The sequence below is a fragment of the Heterocephalus glaber genome, unplaced genomic scaffold, assembly GCF_053883595.1.
Source record: "Heterocephalus glaber isolate CG9 unplaced genomic scaffold, H.glaber_assembly_v1.0 deba00001613, whole genome shotgun sequence".
NCBI classification, from domain to species: domain Eukaryota; kingdom Metazoa; phylum Chordata; class Mammalia; order Rodentia; family Bathyergidae; genus Heterocephalus; species Heterocephalus glaber.
In genome coordinates, this window is record NW_028258384.1 from 11,852,758 (window position 1) to 11,861,318 (window position 8,561).

General features: G+C 35.9%; 1 long non-coding RNA gene across 1 annotated transcript in view; it reads right to left on the reverse strand.

The window, feature by feature from the left end:
- The window catches only part of LOC147822484 (uncharacterized), a 225,560-nt gene extending 217,033 nt beyond the window's left edge, over positions 1 to 8,527 (reverse strand). The window contains exon 1 of the long non-coding RNA XR_015445584.1: positions 8,356 to 8,527. This is a non-coding gene — a long non-coding RNA (uncharacterized LOC147822484). The remainder of the gene's footprint in view (positions 1 to 8,355) is intronic.
- Between the last annotated feature and the right edge of the window lie 34 nt (positions 8,528 to 8,561).

The following is an 8,561-nucleotide window of genomic DNA, read 5'->3' on the forward strand; positions in this document are numbered from 1 at the left end:
TGAAATTCTAGAACTGAACGAAGCTATTGAACAAATGCACTTAGATGTTTATAGAGTGTTCCACCCCACAAAATCAGAATACACATTCTTTTCAGCTGCACAGGGGTCATTCTCCAAAATAGATCACATACTAGCTCATAGGGCAAATCTAAGTAAATGTAAAAGAACTGAAATTATCCCCTGTATATTATCAGACCATAGTGCAATAAAATTGGAGATCAATAACATAAGAAACCGCACAACACCCACAAACACATGGAAATTGAATAACACTCTCCTGAACAACCAATGGGTCAAAGAGGAAATTAAAGCAGAAATTACACAGTTTCTACAAGTAAATGATAATTCCAGTATAACATACAGGAATCTGTGGGACACAATGAAAGCAGTTCTACACGGAAAATTCATAGCAGTCAATGTCCATATTAGGACAACAGAGAGAACTCAGTTAAATAACCTAATGCAGAACCTCAAGCTCCTAGAAAAAGAAGAGCATAACAAACCCAAAGCTCATACAAGAAAGGAAATTATAAAGATCTGAGCAGAAATCAATGCAATGGAGACTAAGAGAAGGATACAAAAAAAATCAATGAACTGAAGAGCTGGTTTTTTGAAAGAATAAAAAAAATCGATAAACCTTTAGCCAACTTTATCAAAAAAAGGAATGAAAAGGTTTAAATCCATGCAATTAAGAATGAAAATGGTGCAGCCACAACAGATCCAGGAGAAATTCACAGGATCATCAGTACCTACTTTGAGAACCTGTACTCTAATAAAATGGAAAACACAGAAGAAATGGACAGATTCCTAGATACATACAAATTGCCAAAGTTAAATGAAGAAGATATAGAAATTCTAAACACCCTAATAACAATGCATGAAATTGAAAATGTAATAAAAAATTTACCAACAAAGAAAAACCCAGGTCCTGATGGGTTCACTGCTGAATTCTACAAGACCTACAAAGAAGAATTATCGCCATTACTCTTTAAACTCATCAAGGAAATTGAAAGGGAAGCAAGGCTTCCAAATTCATTCCTAGAAGCAAGTGTTACTTTGATTCCAAAACCAGGGAATGACCCAACCCAAAAAGATAACTACAGACCAATCTCCCTAATGAACATAGATGCAAAAATCCTCAACAAGATACTGATAAATAGAATACAGAGGGTCATCAAGAAGGTCATACACCCTGACCAAGTCGGATTTATCCCAGGGATGCAAGGATGGTTCAACATCTGTAAATCAATAAATGTAATACACTATATTAACAGAGTCAAGGACAAAAACCACATGCTCATCTCAATAGATGCAGAAAAGGCATTTGACAAAATCCAGCACCCATTCATGATAAAAACGCTTCAGAAAATTGAAATAGAAGGTCTTTATCTCAACCTGATTAAGGCTATCTATGAAAAACCAACAGCCAACATCATACTAAATGGTCAAAAACTGAAAACTTTCATGCTAAAATCAGGTACAAGATAAGGACGCCCACTATCACCACTCCTGTTCAATATTGTTCTGGAAACATTAGCCATAGCAATTAGACAAGAGAAAGAAATAAAAGGAATAAAGATAGGAAAGGAAGAAGTGAAACTGTCATTATTTGCTGATGATATGATACTTTACATAGAAGACCCCAAAAAACACGGTCAAAAGCCTTCTAGACTTAATTGACAGATTCAGTAGAGTAGCTGGATATAAGGTCAATACTCAAAAGACAATAGCCTTCTTATATGCAAATAGCAGACCTATTGAGAGAGAATTTCAGGAAATAATTCCTTTTACAAAAGCATCTAAGAAAACAAAATATCTAGGAATCAACCTAACAAAGGAGGCAAAAGACCTCTACACTGAAAACTATAGCACTCTGAAGAAGGAGATCGAAGAGGATATAAGAAAGTGGAAAGATATCTCTTGTTCCTGGTTAGGAAGAATCAATATAGTGAAAATGGCCACACTTGCAAAGCTACTATATAGATTTAATGCAATACCAAATGAAATTCCAACAATATACTTCACAGAACTACAGAAAACCATCCAAAAATTCATTTGGAAGCAGAAGAAACCTAGAATAGCAAAAGCAATTCTGGGCAACAGAGACAGGACTGGGGGTATCACAATACCCAACTTGAAACTATACTACAAAGCTACTGTGATAAAAAACAGCATGGTACTGGCAAAGAAACAGACCCGAGGATCAGTGGAATAGATTACAAGATGCAGAAACAACTCCAGACATACTCAGCCACCTCATCTTTGACAAAGGAGCCAATCTCCCTCATTGGAGAAAAGATATCCTGTTCAATAAATGGTGCTGGAAAAACTGGATTTCTACCTGCCAAAGATTAAAACCAGACCCATACCTGTCACCGTGCACTAAACTAAGATTGAAGTGGATTAAAGAGCTAAATATCAAGACAGAAACAGTATACTTGCTTGAAGATAAGTAGGTAGAACTCTCAATGACATTGGCATAGGAAAAGACTTTATGAACAATACTTCAGTAGCATGGGAACTAGCACAAAGAATCAACAACTGGGATTTCATCTTATTAAAAAGCTTCTGCATTGCAAGAGAAACTACCAACAGAGCTAAGAGACAACCTACAATATTGGAAGAAATTTTTAGCAGCTCTACCTCAGACAAAGGTCTACTCTCTAGAATATATGAAGAATTGAAAAAAATCAGAACCCCCAAAATTCAAAGACCCAATTCAAAAATGGGCATCTGAAATGAACAGACATGTCTCAGACAAAGAAGTAAAAGCAGCAAATAAATACATGAAAAAATGTTCAACACTGGTCATTTGAGTAATGCAGATGAAAACAACACTGAGATTCCACCTCACCCCACAAAGAATGGCTGCTATCGAGAAATCAACCAATAAGTGCTGGTGGGGGTGTGGAGAGAAAGGAACCCTTCTGCATTGTTGGTGGGAGTGCAGATTGGTGCACCCACTGTGGAAATCCATATGGAGATACCTCAAACAACTAGAACTAGAGGTCCCTTTGAACTAGCTATTCCCCTACTGGGTATCTTCTCCAAAGAATTAAAAGAATCATACCACAGTGATATATGTGCACCTATGTTTATAGTGGCACAATTTGTAATAGCTAAGGTTTGGAAACAGCCCAAGTGCCCATCAACTGGAAACTGGATAAAGAAGATGTGTTTTTTTTATAAAATGGAGTACTACTCAGTCATAAAGAACGAGAAACTACAGTCATTTATAGCTAAATGGATGCATATCGAGGCCATACTCTTATGTGAAATAAATAGGACACACATGTGTAAATACCGAATAGTATCTCTAGTGTGAGAACCTGAAAGTGTAAATAAGGATGAAAATGATTAAAATGAATAATTGATAATTTGAAATAGGAAAAGGTCCAAAGGTGGAGGGCTGGTGGGAGGGGAAGGGGAAAGGGAAGAAAGGAAAGGAAAAATTATGAGAAAGAAAAAAAAATGGAAACAAAGTCTATGTAAATAGGGAAAGGTGGTGGGTGTGAAGGGCGCATAGGTAATGGGGAAAAAATTAAGAACTAAGATACATCATGTTCAGGTACAAGCACCCAATGATAAATGTAAACAAATTGTATACCTAAAATGTACTAATAAAATGTACCAATAAAATTTTTTTTAAAAAAGAGAAAAAAAAAAAGAAGATTGTACACCCTGACCAAGTTGGATTTATCCCAGGGATGCAAGGATGGTTCAACATCTATAAATCAATAAATGTCATACACCATATTAACAGAATCAAGGAGAAAAACCATATGATCATCTCAATAGATCCAGAAAAGGCATTCAACAAAATCCAACCCCAATTCATGATAAAAAAACCCTACAGAAAATTGGAATAGAAGGTCTTTATCTCAACCTGATTAAGGCTATGTATGAAAAAGCAACAGCCAACATCATACTAAATGGTCAAAAACTGAAAACTTTCATGCTAAAATCAGGAGCAAGACAAGGATGCCCACTATCATCACTCCTGTTCAATATAGTTCTGGAAACATTAGCCACAGCAAATAGAAAAGAGAAAGAAGTAAAAGGAATAAAGATAGGAAAAGAAGAAGTTAAACTGTCATTATTTGCTGATGATATGACACTTTACATAGAGGACCCAAAAAACTCCGCCAAAAGACTTTTAGACTTAATTGACAGATTCAGTAGCATACCTGGATACAAGATCAACACTCAAAAAACAATAGCCTTCTTGTACAAAAATAACAGACTCACTGAGAGAGAAATTAGGGAAACAATTCCTTTTACAATAGCATCCAAAAAAAAATGAAATATCCAGGAATCAATCTAACAAAGGAAGCAAAAGACCTCTACACTAACAACTACAGCACTCTGAAAAATGAGATTGAAGAGGATATGAGAAAAAGGAAAGACATACCTTGCTCCTGGGTAGGAAGAACCAATATAGTGAAAAAGGCCATACTTCCAAAACCACTATACAGATTTAATGCAATGCCGATTGAAATTCCAAAAATATACTTCACAGAACTAGAAAAAACAATCCAAAAATTCATTTGGAACCAGAAGAGACCTAGAATAGCTAAAGCAATTCTAAGCAACAGAGACACGGCAGGGAATATCACAATCCCCAACTTGAACCTATACTACAAAGCTACTATGATAAAAACAGCATGGTACTGGCAAAAGAAAAGACATGAGGATCAGTGGAATAGATTAGAAGATGCAAAAACAACTCCACACATACTCAGCCACCACATGTTTGACAAAGGAGCCAACCACCATCATTGAAGGAAAGCTAGCCTATTTAATAAATGGTGTTGGAAAAATTGGATTTCAAACTGCCAAAGATTAAAACTAGACCCATACCTATCACCATGCACTAAACTAAGATCGAAGTAGATTAAAGATCTAAATATTAAAACAAAAACACTAAACTTGCCGGAAGACAAGTTAGGTGGAACTCTTAAAGACATTGACATAAGAAAAGACTTTATGAACAAAACCTCAGTAGCATGGGAACTAGCACAATGAATCAACAACTGGGATCTCATCTTATTAAAATGTTTGTGCACTGTCAAAGAAACCACAAACACAGATAAGAGACAACGTACAATGTGGGAAAAAAATTTAGCAGCTCTAAAAATTTTAGCACCTCAGACAAAGGACTACTATCTAGAATATATAAAGAATTGGAAAAAATCAGACCCCCCAAATTCAAAGACCCAATTCAAAAATGGGCATCTGAAATGAACAGACATTTCTCAGACAAATAATTAAAAGCAGCAAATAAATATGTCAAAAAATGTTCAACATCACTGGTCATTCGAGAGATGCAGGTGAAAATGACACTGAGATTCCACCTCACCCCACAAAGAATGGCTGCTAACAAGAAATCAACAAATAACAAATGCTGGCAGGGGTGTTGGAAGAAAGGAACCCTCTCCATTGCTGGTGGGAGTGCAGGCTCCTACAACCTCTATGGAAAGCAGAATGGAGATACCTCAAGGAACTAGGACTAGAGGTCCCATTTGACCCAGCTATTCCCCTGCTGTCTATCTCCCAAAAAGAATTAAAAGAATCATACCACACTCATATATATGCACCCATATTTATAGTGGCACAGTTTGTAATAGCTAAAGCTTGGAAACAGCCCAAGTGCCCATCACCTGGAAACTGGATAAAGAAGATGTAGTTTTTTTATAAAATGGAGTACTACTCAGCCATAAAGAATGAGAAACTAGAGTCATTTATAGCTAAATGGATGCATATCAAGGCCATACAGTTAAGTGAAATAAATAGGACACATGTGTAAACACCAAATACTTTCTCTAGTGTAAGAAACTGAAAGTGTAAATAGGGGTTAAAATGATTAAAATGAATAATTGATAATTTAAGTAGGAAGAAAGGTCCAAAGGGGCAGAAGTGGTGGGAGGGGAAGCGGAAAGGAAAGAAGGAAAAGGAAAAACTATGAGAAAAGAAAAAAAAATGGAAATGATGTCTATGTAAATAGGGAAGGGTGGAAAGGGTGAAGGTCACACAGGTAATGGGGAAAAAATAAGAACCAAGATGCATCATGTACAGGTACAAGCACCCAATGATAAATGTAAATGTATTGTATACCTAAAATGTACCAATAAAAGAACTTAAGAAAAAAAAAAGATGCGTGGTTTTTTTGTACAAAATACAGCATTACTCAGCCATAAAAAATGGGAAATTAGAGACATTTATAGCTAAATGAATGCACATTGAGGCCATATTCTTAAGTGAAATAAATAGCAGACACGTGTAAATACTGAATAGTTTCTCTGGTTTGAGAAACTGAAAGTGTACATAGGATCAAAATATATAATTAGGAAGAAAAGGTCGAAAAGGGAAGGGGAAATGGAAGGAGCAGAGGAAAGGAAAGTAGGGAATGGAATTAACATGAGAAAAGGAAAAATGGAAACAAAGTCTTTGTAGATAGGGAGGGATGGAGGGGTTGAAGGGAGGGCTGGGGAATGGGAAAAAATAAGAACTAAGATATATCATGTAGAGGTACAAATTCCTAATGATAAATGTCATTGTACTGTATACCTAAAATGTACCAATAAACTTAATTTAAAAAATTTAAACAATAGCACAAATTGTCATGCTTAACAGTTCATTATAGTCAGCTTCCTTGTTAAAATAAATATTGACTAAATATTTAAAGAACATATATTGGATGGTCTTTGTCATTGTTTACCAGTGAAAGATTCCCACACCTCTTCTGTCCTTGCCTAGATGTCATTTTTTACTTTGAGTGGAAATTGATAGCAATGCTTTAGCCAAAGAGTGAAATAAGTTTTGTTCGGTCAGCTGTGCAAGTGAATTCTGGGGATGTAGACCCTGTGCTATGAAAGGTATCAAGTGGTATAAAAAATTTGTAGTAGAAAAATAAATGTGAAAGGTCTTACAACAGTCCCTTTTGGTGAGAGGCTCAACTGAAGTGAGAGTGGTGTAGGGAGGCTCAATTTGATGTCTTTTTCTGATTTGTGGATTTTTTATTTCAGGATATGATGAGTGAACAGACACACAGAAACTACTTAGCAGAGTGTCACAGAAATACAGGTAAGACAGGATGTACATCTGAACAAAGAAATAATATTAGGAACTGAAAAAAACTGGTCAATTCCACAAATATTAAGGAGGTAGAATTCTCAGAAGAGTTTGACCAGATATCAGGTTTTGAACATTATCTCTCTACCATTCACATAGGTAATTGATATAAAAATGCCACAGCTTTTTCAGCTTTTTAATATTTTGTTGGAATTTTCAGTAGAGAAAGTCCATTAAGTAATATTGGCAGGGCATACAACAGAGAAAAATGTGATGTGTGGGAAGACACTCATGAAAATAACTTTCTTCATGTGAGAAACGAAACAGGAGTGTAAATAAATGACAGCTATGGTGCCATGGCTGACCAACAGGCCAAATCTAGACTGTTGCCTGTTTTATTACAGCCTGTAAACAATAATGGTTTTCACATTTTTAAGTACTTGAAAAAAATTCAAGAAAGAATATTCTTTCATTACATGTGATAATGAAATAAAATTCAAGTGTCATTGTTTATAAAGTTCTACTGGAACCCAGTCATGCTCATTTGTGTACATATTGTCTGTGCCTGATTTTGGGCTACAATGGCAGAATCCAGTAATGGTAGTAGAGACCTTATCTCCCTCAATAACACTCTAATGAGCTGGGGTGTAGCTCCATGGTAGAATGTTTGCCTGTCATGCATAAAGCCCTAGGTTAGATTCCCAGCATTGTAAAGAAAGAAAATAATTACTATTTATTTACAAAACTAAATTGTTTATTATCTGGCCCTTTACAGAGAAAGTTTTCCACCTCCTGGTTTGGTATGAGACAGATACTGTGCTAGGGCTTTCACATCTTGTCATCTATAATTTTTTTCAAAGCTGCTAGTGACATAGTAAGTTATAAAGACCTGGAGAAACTAGATAATGTAGGACAGTAACATATTTTACTTGTAAATATTCAAATTATTTACACAAAGTTAATGTGTCACCTTTTTCTTAAAGTATCATTTCCTTTCCCTCTTTAATCCTTTTGTTTTCCAAATGATTATACAATTAATGCCAAATTCTCAGAACATAAGACACTTTGCAAATGCAATCTAATCTCAACCACTTTTCTGTCACATCTCATCACTCTTTTCATCCACTGAAATTCTCACTGTTCTCCTATTTTAGGCAGACGGAAGCTGAAAGTGACACACTCAAGAAATACCAAATTTTCTACCCTTAGGAAATACGAAAGTAATGAACGTAAGGAGGGAGGGAAAGTACAAAACACACAGGTTTGATTGGTAGAGAGGGATACCTCTTATCTGTCCAAGACTAATTTGTCAAATCCTCCAGGGTAGGGCCGATATATGAACGCCATCCGACATCTATTGCTGGTTCAGTAAGTGGCCATTTCGTTATTGATTCCCCTCGCTCTCTTTTCATGTCTCTTGGGAAACATGGAAAACAGAAAATCTTCCCAACGAAACTTCTCCGCGGCGCGCCAAGATCTGGGCTTGCGCA